We start from the raw sequence: 20,120 nt of genomic DNA, 5'->3' as shown, positions 1-20,120 counted from the left end.
TATGAGATTATATTGCAATTCTGGCTTTATTTCTCACAACTGTGAGAATATATCATCCATTTTTGAGAAAGAAAGCCTGAATTATGAGTTTATATTGCAATTCTGGCTTTATTTCTCACAATTGTGAGTTTATGTTATCCATTTTTGTGAAAGAAAGCCTGAATTATGAGTTTATATTGCAATTCTGGCTTAATTTCTCACAATTGTGAGTATATATCATCAATTTTTTGAGAAAGAAAGCCTGAATTATGAGTTTATATTGCAATTCAGGCTTTATTTCTCACAATTGTAAGTTTATATCATCCATTTTTGAGAAAGAAAGCCTGAATTATGAGTTTATATTGCAATTCTGGCTTTATTTCTCACAATTGTGAGCATGTATCTTCAATTTTTTGAGAAAGAAAGCCTGAATTATGAGTTTATATTGCAATTCAGGCTTTATTTCTCACAATTGTGAGTTTATGTTATCCATTTTTGTCAAAGTAAGCCTAAATTATGAGTTTATATTGCAATTCTGGCTTTATTTCTCACAATTGTGAGTATATATCATCCATTTCTGAGAAAGAAAGCCTGAATTATGAGTTAATTTTGCAATTCTGGCTTTAATGCTCACAATTGTAAGTTTATATCATCCATTTTTGAGAAAGAAAGCCTCAATTATGAGTTTATATTGCAATTCTGGCTTTAATGCTCACAATTGTAAGTTTATATCATCCATTTTTGAGAAAGAAAGCCTCAATTATGAGTTTATATTGCAATTCTGGCTTTAATGCTCACAACTGGAAGTTTATATCATCCATTGTTGAGAAAGAAAGCCTGAATTATCAGTTCATATTGCAATTCTGGCTTTATTTCTCACAACTGTGAGTATATATCATCCATTTCTGAGAAAGAAAGCCTGAATTATGAGTTTATATTGCAATTCTGGCTTTATTTCTCACAATTGTGAGTTTATGTTATCCATTTTTGTCAAAGTAAGCCTAAATTATGAGTTTATATTGCAATTCTGGCTTTATTTCTCACAATTGTGAGTATATATCATCCATTTCTGAGAAAGAAAGCCTGAATTATGAGTTAATTTTGCAATTCTGGCTTTGTTTCTCACAATTGTGAGGACATATCATCCATTTTTGAGAAAGAAAGCCGGAAATATGGGTTTAAATTGCAATTCTGGCTTTATTGCTCACAATTGCGGGTTTATATCATCCATTCCTGAGAAAGAAAGCCTGAATTATGAGTTCATATTGCAATTCTGGCTTTATTTCTCACAATTGTGAGTATATATATGACCCATTTCTGAGAAAGAAAGCCTGAATTATAAAAATTATATTGCAATTCTGGCTTTATTTCTGACAATTGTGAGTATATATCATCCATTTCTGAGAAAGAAAGCCTGAATTATGAGTTTATATTGCAATTATGGCTTTATTTCTCACAATTGTGAGTTTATGTTATCCAATTTTGAGAAAGAAAGCCTAAATTATGAGTTTATATTGTAATTCTGGCTTTATTGCTCACAATTGCTAGGTTATATCATCCATTTCTGAGAAAGAAAGCCTGAATTATGAGTTTATATTGCAATTCTGACTTTATTTCTCACAATTGTGAGTTTAAGTTATCCATTTTTGAGAAAGAAAGCCTGAATTATGAGTTTATATTGCAATTCTGGCTTTATTTCTCACAATTGTGAGTATATATCATCAATTTTTTGAGAAAGAAAGCCTGAATTCTGAGTTTATATTGCAATTCTGGCTTATAAACTCACAATTGTAAGTTTATTTCATCCATTTTTGAGAAAGAAAGCCTGAATTATGAGTTTATATTGCAATTCAGGCTTTATTTCTCACAATTGTTAGTTTATGTTATCCATTTTTGAGAAAGAAAGTCTGAATTATGAGTTTATATTGCAATTCTGGCTTTATTTCTCACAATTGTGAGTATATATCATCAATTTTTTGAGAAAGAAAGCCTGAATTCTGAGTTTATATTTCAATTCTGGCTTATAAACTCACAATTGTAAGTTTATTTCATCCATTTTTGAGAAAGAAAGCCTGAATTATGAGTTTATATTGCAATTCTGGCTTTAATGCTCACAACTGGAAGTTTATATCATCCATTTTTGAGAAAGAAAGCCTCAATTATGAGTTTATATTGCAATTCTGGCTTTAATGCTCACAACTGGAAGTTTATATCATCCATTGTTGAGAAAGAAAGCCTGAATTATCAGTTCATATTGCAATTCTGGCTTTATTTCTCACAACTGTGAGTATATATCATCCATTTCTGAGAAAGAAAGCCTGAATTATGAGTTTATATTGCAATTCTGGCTTTATTTCTCACAATTGTGAGTTTATGTTATCCATTTTTGTCAAAGTAAGCCTAAATTATGAGTTTATATTGCAATTCTGGCTTTATTTCTCACAATTGTGAGTATATATCATCCACTTCTGAGAAAGAAAGCCTGAATTATGAGTTAATTTTGCAATTCTGGCTTTAATGCTCACAATTGTAATTTTATATCATCCATTTTTGAGAAAGAAAGCCTCAATTATGAGTTTATATTGCAATTCTGGCTTTAATGCTCACAATTGTAAGTTTATATCATCCATTTTTGAGAAAGAAAGCCTCAATTATGAGTTTATATTGCAATTCTGGCTTTAATGCTCATACCTGGAAGTTTATAGCATCCATTGTTGAGAAAGAAAGCCTGAATTATCAGTTCATATTGCAATTCTGGCTTTATTTCTCACAACTGTGAGAATATATCATCCATTTTTGAGAAAGAAAGCCTGAATTATGAGTTTATATTGCAATTCTGGCTTTATTTCTCACAATTGTGAGTTTATGTTATCCATTTTTGTGAAAGAAAGCCTGAATTATGAGTTTATATTGCAATTCTGGCTTAATTTCTCACAATTGTGAGTATATATCATCAATTTTTTGAGAAAGAAAGCCTGAATTATGAGTTTATATTGCAATTCAGGCTTTATTTCTCACAATTGTAAGTTTATATCATCCATTTTTGAGAAAGAAAGCCTGAATTATGAGTTTATATTGCAATTCTGGCTTTATTTCTCACAATTGTGAGCATGTATCATCAATTTTTTGAGAAAGAAAGCCTGAATTATGAGTTTATATTGCAATTCTGGCTTATAAACTCACAATTGTAAGTTTATTTCATCCATTTTTGAGAAAGAAAGCCTGAATTATGAGTTTATATTGCAATTCAGGCTTCATTTCTCACAATTGTGAGTATATATCATCAATTTTTTGAGAAAGAAAGCCTGAATTATGAGTTTATATTGCATTTCTGGCTTATAAACTCACAATTGTAAGTTTATTTCATCCATTTTTGAGAAAGAAAGCCTGAATTATGAGTTTATATTGCAATTCTGGCTTTAATGCACACAATTGTAAGTTTATATCATCCATTTTTGAGAAAGAAAGTCTTAATTATGAGATTATATTGCAATTCTGGCTTTATTTCTCACAACTGTGAGAATATATCATCCATTTTTGAGAAAGAAAGCCTGAATTATGAGTTTATATTGCAATTCTGGCTTTATTTCTCACAATTGTGAGTTTATGTTATCCATTTTTGTGAAAGAAAGCCTGAATTATGAGTTTATATTGCAATTCTGGCTTAATTTCTCACAATTGTGAGTATATATCATCAATTTTTTGAGAAAGAAAGCCTGAATTATGAGTTTATATTGCAATTCAGGCTTTATTTCTCACAATTGTAAGTTTATATCATCCATTTTTGAGAAAGAAAGCCTGAATTATGAGTTTATATTGCAATTCTGGCTTTATTTCTCACAATTGTGAGCATGTATCATCAATTTTTTGAGAAAGAAAGCCTGAATTATGAGTTTATATTGCAATTCTGGCTTATAAACTCACAATTGTAAGTTTATTTCATCCATTTTTGAGAAAGAAAGCCTGAATTATGAGTTTATATTGCAATTCTGGCTTTAATGCTCACAATTGTAAGTTTATATCATCCATTTTTGAGAAAGAAAGTCTGAATTATGAGTTTATATTGCAATTCTGGCTTTATTTCTCACAATTGTGAGTATATATCATCCATTTCTGAGAAAGAAAGCCTGAATTGTGAGTTTATATTGCAATTCTGGCTTTAATGCTCACAATTGTAAGTTTATATCATCCATTTTTGAGAAAGAAAGCCTTAATTATGAGTTTATATTGCAATTCTGGCTTTATTTCTCACAATTGTGAGTTTAAGTTATCCATTTTTGAGAAAGAAAGCCTGAATTATGAGTTTATATTGCAATTCTGGCTTTATTTCTCACAATTGTGAGTATATATCATCAATTTTTTGAGAAAGAAAGCCTGAATTCTGAGTTTATATTGCAATTCTGGCTTATAAACTCACAATTGTAAGTTTATTTCATCCATTTTTGAGAAAGAAAGCCTGAATTATGAGTTTATATTGCAATTCTGGCTTTAATGCTCACAATTGTAAGTTTATATCATCCATGTTTGAGAAAGAAAGTCTTAATTATGAGATTATATTGCAATTCTGGCTTTATTTCTCACAACTGTGAGAATATATCATCCATTTTTGAGAAAGAAAGCCTGAATTATGAGTTTATATTGCAATTCTGGCTTTATTTCTCACAATTGTGAGTTTATGTTATCCATTTTTGTGAAAGAAAGCCTGAATTATGAGTTTATATTGCAATTCTGGCTTAATTTCTCACAATTGTGAGTATATATCATCAATTTTTTGAGAAAGAAAGCCTGAATTATGAGTTTATATTGCAATTCAGGCTTTATTTCTCACAATTGTAAGTTTATATCATCCATTTTTGAGAAAGAAAGCCTGAATTATGAGTTTATATTGCAATTCTGGCTTTATTTCTCACAATTGTGAGCATGTATCTTCAATTTTTTGAGAAAGAAAGCCTGAATTATGAGTTTATATTGCAATTCAGGCTTTATTTCTCACAATTGTGAGTTTATGTTATCCATTTTTGTCAAAGTAAGCCTAAATTATGAGTTTATATTGCAATTCTGGCTTTATTTCTCACAATTGTGAGTATATATCATCCATTTCTGAGAAAGAAAGCCTGAATTATGAGTTAATTTTGCAATTCTGGCTTTAATGCTCACAATTGTAAGTTTATATCATCCATTTTTGAGAAAGAAAGCCTCAATTATGAGTTTATATTGCAATTCTGGCTTTAATGCTCACAATTGTAAGTTTATATCATCCATTTTTGAGAAAGAAAGCCTCAATTATGAGTTTATATTGCAATTCTGGCTTTAATGCTCACAACTGGAAGTTTATATCATCCATTGTTGAGAAAGAAAGCCTGAATTATCAGTTCATATTGCAATTCTGGCTTTATTTCTCACAACTGTGAGTATATATCATCCATTTCTGAGAAAGAAAGCCTGAATTATGAGTTTATATTGCAATTCTGGCTTTATTTCTCACAATTGTGAGTTTATGTTATCCATTTTTGTCAAAGTAAGCCTAAATTATGAGTTTATATTGCAATTCTGGCTTTATTTCTCACAATTGTGAGTATATATCATCCATTTCTGAGAAAGAAAGCCTGAATTATGAGTTAATTTTGCAATTCTGGCTTTGTTTCTCACAATTGTGAGGACATATCATCCATTTTTGAGAAAGAAAGCCGGAAATATGGGTTTAAATTGCAATTCTGGCTTTATTGCTCACAATTGCGGCTTTATATCATCCATTCCTGAGAAAGAAAGCCTGAATTATGAGTTCATATTGCAATTCTGGCTTTATTTCTCACAATTGTGAGTATATATATGACCCATTTCTGAGAAAGAAAGCCTGAATTATAAAAATTATATTGCAATTCTGGCTTTATTTCTGACAATTGTGAGTATATATCATCCATTTCTGAGAAAGAAAGCCTGAATTATGAGTTTATATTGCAATTATGGCTTTATTTCTCACAATTGTGAGTTTATGTTATCCAATTTTGAGAAAGAAAGCCTAAATTATGAGTTTATATTGTAATTCTGGCTTTATTGCTCACAATTGCTAGGTTATATCATCCATTTCTGAGAAAGAAAGCCTGAATTATGAGTTTATATTGCAATTCTGACTTTATTTCTCACAATTGTAAGTTTATATCATCCATTTTTGAGAAAGAAAGCCTGAATTATGAGTTTATATTGCAATTCTGGCTTTATTTCTCACAATTGTGAGCATGTATCATCAAATTTTTGAGAAAGAAAGCCTGAATTATGAGTTTATATTGCAATTCTGGCTTATAAACTCACAATTGTAAGTTTATTTCATCCATTTTTGAGAAAGAAAGCCTGAATTATGAGTTTATATTGCAATTCTGGCTTTAATGCTCACAATTGTAAGTTTATATCATCCATTTTTGAGAAAGAAAGTCTGAATTATGAGTTTATATTGCAATTCTGGCTTTATTTCTCACAATTGTGAGTATATATCATCCATTTCTGAGAAAGAAAGCCTGAATTGTGAGTTTATATTGCAATTCTGGCTTTAATGCTCACAATTGTAAGTTTATATCATCCATTTTTGAGAAAGAAAGCCTTAATTATGAGTTTATATTGCAATTCTGGCTTTATTTCTCACAATTGTGAGTTTAAGTTATCCATTTTTGAGAAAGAAAGCCTGAATGATGAGTTTATATTGCAATTCTGGCTTTATTTCTCACAATTGTGAGTTTAAGTTATCCATTTTTGAGAAAGAAAGCCTGAATTATGAGTTTATATTGCAATTCTGGCTTTATTTCTCACAATTGTGAGTATATATCATCAATTTTTTGAGAAAGAAAGCCTGAATTCTGAGTTTATATTGCAATTCTGGCTTATAAACTCACAATTGTAAGTTTATTTCATCCATTTTTGAGAAAGAAAGCCTGAATTATGAGTTTATATTGCAATTCTGGCTTTAATGCTCACAATTGTAAGTTTATATCATCCATGTTTGAGAAAGAAAGTCTTAATTATGAGATTATATTGCAATTCTGGCTTTATTTCTCACAACTGTGAGAATATATCATCCATTTTTGAGAAAGAAAGCCTGAATTATGAGTTTATATTGCAATTCTGGCTTTATTTCTCACAATTGTGAGTTTATGTTATCCATTTTTGTGAAAGAAAGCCTGAATTATGAGTTTATATTGCAATTCTGGCTTAATTTCTCACAATTGTGAGTATATATCATCAATTTTTTGAGAAAGAAAGCCTGAATTATGAGTTTATATTGCAATTCAGGCTTTATTTCTCACAATTGTAAGTTTATATCATCCATTTTTGAGAAAGAAAGCCTGAATTATGAGTTTATATTGCAATTCTGGCTTTATTTCTCACAATTGTGAGCATGTATCTTCAATTTTTTGAGAAAGAAAGCCTGAATTATGAGTTTATATTGCAATTCAGGCTTTATTTCTCACAATTGTGAGTTTATGTTATCCATTTTTGTCAAAGTAAGCCTAAATTATGAGTTTATATTGCAATTCTGGCTTTATTTCTCACAATTGTGAGTATATATCATCCATTTCTGAGAAAGAAAGCCTGAATTATGAGTTAATTTTGCAATTCTGGCTTTAATGCTCACAATTGTAAGTTTATATCATCCATTTTTGAGAAAGAAAGCCTCAATTATGAGTTTATATTGCAATTCTGGCTTTAATGCTCACAATTGTAAGTTTATATCATCCATTTTTGAGAAAGAAAGCCTCAATTATGAGTTTATATTGCAATTCTGGCTTTAATGCTCACAACTGGAAGTTTATATCATCCATTGTTGAGAAAGAAAGCCTGAATTATCAGTTCATATTGCAATTCTGGCTTTATTTCTCACAACTGTGAGTATATATCATCCATTTCTGAGAAAGAAAGCCTGAATTATGAGTTTATATTGCAATTCTGGCTTTATTTCTCACAATTGTGAGTTTATGTTATCCATTTTTGTCAAAGTAAGCCTAAATTATGAGTTTATATTGCAATTCTGGCTTTATTTCTCACAATTGTGAGTATATATCATCCATTTCTGAGAAAGAAAGCCTGAATTATGAGTTAATTTTGCAATTCTGGCTTTGTTTCTCACAATTGTGAGGACATATCATCCATTTTTGAGAAAGAAAGCCGGAAATATGGGTTTAAATTGCAATTCTGGCTTTATTGCTCACAATTGCGGGTTTATATCATCCATTCCTGAGAAAGAAAGCCTGAATTATGAGTTCATATTGCAATTCTGGCTTTATTTCTCACAATTGTGAGTATATATATGACCCATTTCTGAGAAAGAAAGCCTGAATTATAAAAATTATATTGCAATTCTGGCTTTATTTCTGACAATTGTGAGTATATATCATCCATTTCTGAGAAAGAAAGCCTGAATTATGAGTTTATATTGCAATTATGGCTTTATTTCTCACAATTGTGAGTTTATGTTATCCAATTTTGAGAAAGAAAGCCTAAATTATGAGTTTATATTGTAATTCTGGCTTTATTGCTCACAATTGCTAGGTTATATCATCCATTTCTGAGAAAGAAAGCCTGAATTATGAGTTTATATTGCAATTCTGACTTTATTTCTCACAATTGTGAGTTTAAGTTATCCATTTTTGAGAAAGAAAGCCTGAATTATGAGTTTATATTGCAATTCTGGCTTTATTTCTCACAATTGTGAGTATATATCATCAATTTTTTGAGAAAGAAAGCCTGAATTCTGAGTTTATATTGCAATTCTGGCTTATAAACTCACAATTGTAAGTTTATTTCATCCATTTTTGAGAAAGAAAGCCTGAATTATGAGTTTATATTGCAATTCAGGCTTTATTTCTCACAATTGTTAGTTTATGTTATCCATTTTTGAGAAAGAAAGTCTGAATTATGAGTTTATATTGCAATTCTGGCTTTATTTCTCACAATTGTGAGTATATATCATCAATTTTTTGAGAAAGAAAGCCTGAATTCTGAGTTTATATTTCAATTCTGGCTTATAAACTCACAATTGTAAGTTTATTTCATCCATTTTTGAGAAAGAAAGCCTGAATTATGAGTTTATATTGCAATTCTGGCTTTAATGCTCACAACTGGAAGTTTATATCATCCATTTTTGAGAAAGAAAGCCTCAATTATGAGTTTATATTGCAATTCTGGCTTTAATGCTCACAACTGGAAGTTTATATCATCCATTGTTGAGAAAGAAAGCCTGAATTATCAGTTCATATTGCAATTCTGGCTTTATTTCTCACAACTGTGAGTATATATCATCCATTTCTGAGAAAGAAAGCCTGAATTATGAGTTTATATTGCAATTCTGGCTTTATTTCTCACAATTGTGAGTTTATGTTATCCATTTTTGTCAAAGTAAGCCTAAATTATGAGTTTATATTGCAATTCTGGCTTTATTTCTCACAATTGTGAGTATATATCATCCACTTCTGAGAAAGAAAGCCTGAATTATGAGTTAATTTTGCAATTCTGGCTTTAATGCTCACAATTGTAATTTTATATCATCCATTTTTGAGAAAGAAAGCCTCAATTATGAGTTTATATTGCAATTCTGGCTTTAATGCTCACAATTGTAAGTTTATATCATCCATTTTTGAGAAAGAAAGCCTCAATTATGAGTTTATATTGCAATTCTGGCTTTAATGCTCATACCTGGAAGTTTATAGCATCCATTGTTGAGAAAGAAAGCCTGAATTATCAGTTCATATTGCAATTCTGGCTTTATTTCTCACAACTGTGAGAATATATCATCCATTTTTGAGAAAGAAAGCCTGAATTATGAGTTTATATTGCAATTCTGGCTTTATTTCTCACAATTGTGAGTTTATGTTATCCATTTTTGTGAAAGAAAGCCTGAATTATGAGTTTATATTGCAATTCTGGCTTAATTTCTCACAATTGTGAGTATATATCATCAATTTTTTGAGAAAGAAAGCCTGAATTATGAGTTTATATTGCAATTCAGGCTTTATTTCTCACAATTGTAAGTTTATATCATCCATTTTTGAGAAAGAAAGCCTGAATTATGAGTTTATATTGCAATTCTGGCTTTATTTCTCACAATTGTGAGCATGTATCATCAATTTTTTGAGAAAGAAAGCCTGAATTATGAGTTTATATTGCAATTCTGGCTTATAAACTCACAATTGTAAGTTTATTTCATCCATTTTTGAGAAAGAAAGCCTGAATTATGAGTTTATATTGCAATTCAGGCTTCATTTCTCACAATTGTGAGTATATATCATCAATTTTTTGAGAAAGAAAGCCTGAATTATGAGTTTATATTGCATTTCTGGCTTATAAACTCACAATTGTAAGTTTATTTCATCCATTTTTGAGAAAGAAAGCCTGAATTATGAGTTTATATTGCAATTCTGGCTTTAATGCACACAATTGTAAGTTTATATCATCCATTTTTGAGAAAGAAAGTCTTAATTATGAGATTATATTGCAATTCTGGCTTTATTTCTCACAACTGTGAGAATATATCATCCATTTTTGAGAAAGAAAGCCTGAATTATGAGTTTATATTGCAATTCTGGCTTTATTTCTCACAATTGTGAGTTTATGTTATCCATTTTTGTGAAAGAAAGCCTGAATTATGAGTTTATATTGCAATTCTGGCTTAATTTCTCACAATTGTGAGTATATATCATCAATTTTTTGAGAAAGAAAGCCTGAATTATGAGTTTATATTGCAATTCAGGCTTTATTTCTCACAATTGTAAGTTTATATCATCCATTTTTGAGAAAGAAAGCCTGAATTATGAGTTTATATTGCAATTCTGGCTTTATTTCTCACAATTGTGAGCATGTATCATCAATTTTTTGAGAAAGAAAGCCTGAATTATGAGTTTATATTGCAATTCTGGCTTATAAACTCACAATTGTAAGTTTATTTCATCCATTTTTGAGAAAGAAAGCCTGAATTATGAGTTTATATTGCAATTCTGGCTTTAATGCTCACAATTGTAAGTTTATATCATCCATTTTTGAGAAAGAAAGTCTGAATTATGAGTTTATATTGCAATTCTGGCTTTATTTCTCACAATTGTGAGTATATATCATCCATTTCTGAGAAAGAAAGCCTGAATTGTGAGTTTATATTGCAATTCTGGCTTTAATGCTCACAATTGTAAGTTTATATCATCCATTTTTGAGAAAGAAAGCCTTAATTATGAGTTTATATTGCAATTCTGGCTTTATTTCTCACAATTGTGAGTTTAAGTTATCCATTTTTGAGAAAGAAAGCCTGAATGATGAGTTTATATTGCAATTCTGGCTTTATTTCTCACAATTGTGAGTTTAAGTTATCCATTTTTGAGAAAGAAAGCCTGAATTATGAGTTTATATTGCAATTCTGGCTTTATTTCTCACAATTGTGAGTATATATCATCAATTTTTTGAGAAAGAAAGCCTGAATTCTGAGTTTATATTGCAATTCTGGCTTATAAACTCACAATTGTAAGTTTATTTCATCCATTTTTGAGAAAGAAAGCCTGAATTATGAGTTTATATTGCAATTCTGGCTTTAATGCTCACAATTGTAAGTTTATATCATCCATGTTTGAGAAAGAAAGTCTTAATTATGAGATTATATTGCAATTCTGGCTTTATTTCTCACAACTGTGAGAATATATCATCCATTTTTGAGAAAGAAAGCCTGAATTATGAGTTTATATTGCAATTCTGGCTTTATTTCTCACAATTGTGAGTTTATGTTATCCATTTTTGTGAAAGAAAGCCTGAATTATGAGTTTATATTGCAATTCTGGCTTAATTTCTCACAATTGTGAGTATATATCATCAATTTTTTGAGAAAGAAAGCCTGAATTATGAGTTTATATTGCAATTCAGGCTTTATTTCTCACAATTGTAAGTTTATATCATCCATTTTTGAGAAAGAAAGCCTGAATTATGAGTTTATATTGCAATTCTGGCTTTATTTCTCACAATTGTGAGCATGTATCTTCAATTTTTTGAGAAAGAAAGCCTGAATTATGAGTTTATATTGCAATTCTGGCTTTATTTCTCACAATTGTGAGTATATATCATCAATTTTTTGAGAAAGAAAGCCTGAATTCTGAGTTTATATTTCAATTCTGGCTTATAAACTCACAATTGTAAGTTTATTTCATCCATTTTTGAGAAAGAAAGCCTGAATTATGAGTTTATATTGCAATTCTGGCTTTAATGCTCACAACTGGAAGTTTATATCATCCATTTTTGAGAAAGAAAGCCTCAATTATGAGTTTATATTGCAATTCTGGCTTTAATGCTCACAACTGGAAGTTTATATCATCCATTGTTGAGAAAGAAAGCCTGAATTATCAGTTCATATTGCAATTCTGGCTTTATTTCTCACAACTGTGAGTATATATCATCCATTTCTGAGAAAGAAAGCCTGAATTATGAGTTTATATTGCAATTCTGGCTTTATTTCTCACAATTGTGAGTTTATGTTATCCATTTTTGTCAAAGTAAGCCTAAATTATGAGTTTATATTGCAATTCTGGCTTTATTTCTCACAATTGTGAGTATATATCATCCACTTCTGAGAAAGAAAGCCTGAATTATGAGTTAATTTTGCAATTCTGGCTTTAATGCTCACAATTGTAATTTTATATCATCCATTTTTGAGAAAGAAAGCCTCAATTATGAGTTTATATTGCAATTCTGGCTTTAATGCTCACAATTGTAAGTTTATATCATCCATTTTTGAGAAAGAAAGCCTCAATTATGAGTTTATATTGCAATTCTGGCTTTAATGCTCATACCTGGAAGTTTATAGCATCCATTGTTGAGAAAGAAAGCCTGAATTATCAGTTCATATTGCAATTCTGGCTTTATTTCTCACAACTGTGAGAATATATCATCCATTTTTGAGAAAGAAAGCCTGAATTATGAGTTTATATTGCAATTCTGGCTTTATTTCTCACAATTGTGAGTTTATGTTATCCATTTTTGTGAAAGAAAGCCTGAATTATGAGTTTATATTGCAATTCTGGCTTAATTTCTCACAATTGTGAGTATATATCATCAATTTTTTGAGAAAGAAAGCCTGAATTATGAGTTTATATTGCAATTCAGGCTTTATTTCTCACAATTGTAAGTTTATATCATCCATTTTTGAGAAAGAAAGCCTGAATTATGAGTTTATATTGCAATTCTGGCTTTATTTCTCACAATTGTGAGCATGTATCATCAATTTTTTGAGAAAGAAAGCCTGAATTATGAGTTTATATTGCAATTCTGGCTTATAAACTCACAATTGTAAGTTTATTTCATCCATTTTTGAGAAAGAAAGCCTGAATTATGAGTTTATATTGCAATTCAGGCTTCATTTCTCACAATTGTGAGTATATATCATCAATTTTTTGAGAAAGAAAGCCTGAATTATGAGTTTATATTGCATTTCTGGCTTATAAACTCACAATTGTAAGTTTATTTCATCCATTTTTGAGAAAGAAAGCCTGAATTATGAGTTTATATTGCAATTCTGGCTTTAATGCACACAATTGTAAGTTTATATCATCCATTTTTGAGAAAGAAAGTCTTAATTATGAGATTATATTGCAATTCTGGCTTTATTTCTCACAACTGTGAGAATATATCATCCATTTTTGAGAAAGAAAGCCTGAATTATGAGTTTATATTGCAATTCTGGCTTTATTTCTCACAATTGTGAGTTTATGTTATCCATTTTTGAGAAAGAAAGCCTGAATTATGAGTTTATATTGCAATTCAGGCTTTATTTCTCACAATTGTAAGTTTATATCATCCATTTTTGAGAAAGAAAGCCTGAATTATGAGTTTATATTGCAATTCTGGCTTTATTTCTCACAATTGTGAGCATGTATCATCAATTTTTTGAGAAAGAAAGCCTGAATTATGAGTTTATATTGCAATTCTGGCTTTAATGCTCACAATTGTAAGTTTATATCATCCATTTTTGAGAAAGAAAGTCTGAATTATGAGTTTATATTGCAATTCTGGCTTTATTTCTCACAATTGTGAGTATATATCATCCATTTCTGAGAAAGAAAGCCTGAATTGTGAGTTTATATTGCAATTCTGGCTTTAATGCTCACAATTGTAAGTTTATATCATCCATTTTTGAGAAAGAAAGCCTTAATTATGAGTTTATATTGCAATTCTGGCTTTATTTCTCACAATTGTGAGTTTAAGTTATCCATTTTTGAGAAAGAAAGCCTGAATGATGAGTTTATATTGCAATTCTGGCTTTATTTCTCACAATTGTGAGTTTAAGTTATCCATTTTTGAGAAAGAAAGCCTGAATTATGAGTTTATATTGCAATTCTGGCTTTATTTCTCACAATTGTGAGTATATATCATCAATTTTTTGAGAAAGAAAGCCTGAATTCTGAGTTTATATTGCAATTCTGGCTTATAAACTCACAATTGTAAGTTTATTTCATCCATTTTTGAGAAAGAAAGCCTGAATTATGAGTTTATATTGCAATTCTGGCTTTAATGCTCACAATTGTAAGTTTATATCATCCATGTTTGAGAAAGAAAGCCTGAATTATGAGTTTATATTGCAATTCTGGCTTAATTTCTCACAATTGTGAGTATATATCATCAATTTTTTGAGAAAGAAAGCCTGAATTATGAGTTTATATTGCAATTCAGGCTTTATTTCTCACAATTGTAAGTTTATATCATCCATTTTTGAGAAAGAAAGCCTGAATTATGAGTTTATATTGCAATTCTGGCTTTATTTCTCACAATTGTGAGCATGTATCATCAATTTTTTGAGAAAGAAAGCCTGAATTATGAGTTTATATTGCAATTCTGGCTTTAATGCTCACAATTGTAAGTTTATATCATCCATTTTTGAGAAAGAAAGTCTGAATTATGAGTTTATATTGCAATTCTGGCTTTATTTCTCACAATTGTGAGTATATATCATCCATTTCTGAGAAAGAAAGCCTGAATTGTGAGTTTATATTGCAATTCTGGCTTTAATGCTCACAATTGTAAGTTTATATCATCCATTTTTGAGAAAGAAAGCCTTAATTATGAGTTTATATTGCAATTCTGGCTTTATTTCTCACAATTGTGAGTTTAAGTTATCCATTTTTGAGAAAGAAAGCCTGAATGATGAGTTTATATTGCAATTCTGGCTTTATTTCTCACAATTGTGAGTTTAAGTTATCCATTTTTGAGAAAGAAAGCCTGAATTATGAGTTTATATTGCAATTCTGGCTTTATTTCTCACAATTGTGAGTATATATCATCAATTTTTTGAGAAAGAAAGCCTGAATTCTGAGTTTATATTGCAATTCTGGCTTATAAACTCACAATTGTAAGTTTATTTCATCCATTTTTGAGAAAGAAAGCCTGAATTATGAGTTTATATTGCAATTCTGGCTTTAATGCTCACAATTGTAAGTTTATATCATCCATGTTTGAGAAAGAAAGTCTTAATTATGAGATTATATTGCAATTCTGGCTTTATTTCTCACAACTGTGAGAATATATCATCCATTTTTGAGAAAGAAAGCCTGAATTATGAGTTTATATTGCAATTCTGGCTTTATTTCTCACAATTGTGAGTTTATGTTATCCATTTTTGTGAAAGAAAGCCTGAATTATGAGTTTATATTGCAATTCTGGCTTAATTTCTCACAATTGTGAGTATATATCATCAATTTTTTGAGAAAGAAAGCCTGAATTATGAGTTTATATTGCAATTCTGGCTTAATTTCTCACAATTGTGAGTATATATCATCAATTTTTTGAGAAAGAAAGCCTGAATTATGAGTTTATATTGCAATTCTGGCTTTATTTCTCACAATTGTAAGTTTATATCATCCATTTTTGAGAAAGAAAGCCTGAATTATGAGTTTATATTGCAATTCAGGCTTTATTTCTCACAATTGTGAGTTTATGTTATCCATTTTTGTCAAAGTAAGCCTAAATTATGAGTTTATATTGCAATTCTGGCTTTATTTCTCACAATTGTGAGTATATATCATCCATTTCTGAGAAAGAAAGCCTGAATTATGAGTTAATTTTGCAATTCTGGCTTTAATGCTCACAATTGTAAGTTTATATCATCCATTTTTGAGAAAGAAAGCCTCAATTATGAGTTTATATTGCAATTCTGGCTTTAATGCTCACAATTGTAAGTTTATATCATCCATTTTTGAGAAAGAAAGCCTCAATTATGAGTTTATATTGCAATTCTGGCTTTAATGCTCACAACTGGAAGTTTATATCATCCATTGTTGAGAAAGAAAGCCTGAATTATCAGTTCATATTGCAATTCTGGCTTTATTTCTCACAACTGTGAGTATATATCATCCATTTCTGAGAAAGAAAGCCTGAATTATGAGTTTATATTGCAATTCTGACTTTATTTCTCACAATTGTGAGTTTATGTTATCCATTTTTGTCAAAGTAAGCCTAAATTATGAGTTTATATTGCAATTCTGGCTTTATTTCTCACAATTGTGAGTATATATCATCCATTTCTGAGAAAGAAAGCCTGAATTATGAGTTAATTTTGCAATTCTGGCTTTGTTTCTCACAATTGTGAGGACATATCATCCATTTTTGAGAAAGAAAGCCGGAAATATGGGTTTAAATTGCAATTCTGGCTTTATTGCTCACAATTGCGGGTTTATATCATCCATTCCTGAGAAAGAAAGCCTGAATTATGAGTTCATATTGCAATTCTGGCTTTATTTCTCACAATTGTGAGTATATATATGACCCATTTCTGAGAAAGAAAGCCTGAATTATAAAAATTATATTGCAATTCTGGCTTTATTTCTGACAATTGTGAGTATATATCATCCATTTCTGAGAAAGAAAGCCTGAATTATGAGTTTATATTGCAATTATGGCTTTATTTCTCACAATTGTGAGTTTATGTTATCCAATTTTGAGAAAGAAAGCCTAAATTATGAGTTTATATTGTAATTCTGGCTTTATTGCTCACAATTGCTAGGTTATATCATCCATTTCTGAGAAAGAAAGCCTGAATTATGAGTTTATATTGCAATTCTGACTTTATTTCTCACAATTGTGAGTTTAAGTTATCCATTTTTGAGAAAGAAAGCCTGAATTATGAGTTTATATTGCAATTCTGGCTTTATTTCTCACAATTGTGAGTATATATCATCAATTTTTTGAGAAAGAAAGCCTGAATTCTGAGTTTATATTGCAATTCTGGCTTATAAACTCACAATTGTAAGTTTATTTCATCCATTTTTGAGAAAGAAAGCCTGAATTATGAGTTTATATTGCAATTCTGGCTTTAATGCTCACAACTGGAAGTTTATATCATCCATTTTTGAGAAAGAAAGCCTCAATTATGAGTTTATATTGCAATTCTGGCTTTAATGCTCACAACTGGAAGTTTATATCATCCATTGTTGAGAAAGAAAGCCTGAATTATCAGTTCATATTGCAATTCTGGCTTTATTTCTCACAACTGTGAGTATATATCATCCATTTCTGAGAAAGAAAGCCTGAATTATGAGTTTATATTGCAATTCTGGCTTTATTTCTCACAATTGTGAGTTTATGTTATCCATTTTTGTCAAAGTAAGCCTAAATTATGAGTTTATATTGCAATTCTGGCTTTATTTCTCACAATTGTGAGTATATATCATCCACTTCTGAGAAAGAAAGCCTGAATTATGAGTTAATTTTGCAATTCTGGCTTTAATGCTCACAATTGTAAGTTTATATCATCCATTTTTGAGAAAGAAAGCCTCAATTATGAGTTTATATTGCAATTCTGGCTTTAATGCTCACAATTGTAAGTTTATATCATCCATTTTTGAGAAAGAAAGCCTCAATTATGAGTTTATATTGCAATTCTGGCTTTAATGCTCATACCTGGAAGTTTATAGCATCCATTGTTGAGAAAGAAAGCCTGAATTATCAGTTCATATTGCAATTCTGGCTTTATTTCTCACAACTGTGAGAATATATCATCCATTTTTGAGAAAGAAAGCCTGAATTATGAGTTTATATTGCAATTCTGGCTTTATTTCTCACAATTGTGAGTTTATGTTATCCATTTTTGTGAAAGAAAGCCTGAATTATGAGTTTATATTGCAATTCTGGCTTAATTTCTCACAATTGTGAGTATATATCATCAATTTTTTGAGAAAGAAAGCCTGAATTATGAGTTTATATTGCAATTCAGGCTTTATTTCTCACAATTGTAAGTTTATATCATCCATTTTTGAGAAAGAAAGCCTGAATTATGAGTTTATATTGCAATTCTGGCTTTATTTCTCACAATTGTGAGCATGTATCATCAATTTTTTGAGAAAGAAAGCCTGAATTATGAGTTTATATTGCAATTCTGGCTTATAAACTCACAATTGTAAGTTTATTTCATCCATTTTTGAGAAAGAAAGCCTGAATTATGAGTTTATATTGCAATTCAGGCTTCATTTCTCACAATTGTGAGTATATATCATCAATTTTTTGAGAAAGAAAGCCTGAATTATGAGTTTATATTGCATTTCTGGCTTATAAACTCACAATTGTAAGTTTATTTCATCCATTTTTGAGAAAGAAAGCCTGAATTATGAGTTTATATTGCAATTCTGGCTTTAATGCACACAATTGTAAGTTTATATCATCCATTTTTGAGAAAGAAAGTCTTAATTATGAGATTATATTGCAATTCTGGCTTTATTTCTCACAACTGTGAGAATATATCATCCATTTTTGAGAAAGAAAGCCTGAATTATGAGTTTATATTGCAATTCTGGCTTTATTTCTCACAATTGTGAGTTTATGTTATCCATTTTTGTGAAAGAAAGCCTGAATTATGAGTTTATATTGCAATTCTGGCTTAATTTCTCACAATTGTGAGTATATATCATCAATTTTTTGAGAAAGAAAGCCTGAATTATGAGTTTATATTGCAATTCAGGCTTTATTTCTCACAATTGTGAGCATGTATCATCAATTTTTTGAGAAAGAAAGCCTGAATTATGAGTTTATATTGCAATTCTGGCTTATAAACTCACAATTGTAAGTTTATTTCATCCATTTTTGAGAAAGAAAGCCTGAATTATGAGTTTATATTGCAATTCTGGCTTTAATGCTCACAATTGTAAGTTTATATCATCCATTTTTGAGAAAGAAAGTCTGAATTATGAGTTTATATTGCAATTCTGGCTTTATTTCTCACAATTGTGAGTATATATCATCCATTTCTGAGAAAGAAAGCCTGAATTGTGAGTTTATATTGCAATTCTGGCTTTAATGCTCACAATTGTAAGTTTATATCATCCATTTTTGAGAAAGAAAGCCTTAATTATGAGTTTATATTGCAATTCTGGCTTTATTTCTCACAATTGTGAGTTTAAGTTATCCATTTTTGAGAAAGAAAGCCTGAATGATGAGTTTATATTGCAATTCTGGCTTTATTTCTCACAATTGTGAGTTTAAGTTATCCATTTTTGAGAAAGAAAGCCTGAATTATGAGTTTATATTGCAATTCTGGCTTTATTTCTCACAATTGTGAGTATATATCATCAATTTTTTGAGAAAGAAAGCCTGAATTCTGAGTTTATATTGCAATTCTGGCTTATAAACTCACAATTGTAAGTTTATTTCATCCATTTTTGAGAAAGAAAGCCTGAATTATGAGTTTATATTGCAATTCTGGCTTTAATGCTCACAATTGTAAGTTTATATCATCCATGTTTGAGAAAGAAAGTCTTAATTATGAGATTATATTGCAATTCTGGCTTTATTTCTCACAACTGTGAGAATATATCATCCATTTTTGAGAAAGAAAGCCTGAATTATGAGTTTATATTGCAATTCTGGCTTTATTTCTCACAATTGTGAGTTTATGTTATCCATTTTTGTGAAAGAAAGCCTGAATTATGAGTTTATATTGCAATTCTGGCTTAATTTCTCACAATTGTGAGTATATATCATCAATTTTTTGAGAAAGAAAGCCTGAATTATGAGTTTATATTGCAATTCAGGCTTTATTTCTCACAATTGTAAGTTTATATCATCCATTTTTGAGAAAGAAAGCCTGAATTATGAGTTTATATTGCAATTCTGGCTTTATTTCTCACAATTGTGAGCATGTATCT

Source organism: Garra rufa, unplaced genomic scaffold, assembly GCF_049309525.1.
Source record: "Garra rufa unplaced genomic scaffold, GarRuf1.0 hap1_unplaced_002, whole genome shotgun sequence".
NCBI lineage: Eukaryota > Metazoa > Chordata > Actinopteri > Cypriniformes > Cyprinidae > Garra > Garra rufa.
Note: the sequence above shows the minus strand (reverse complement) of the source record.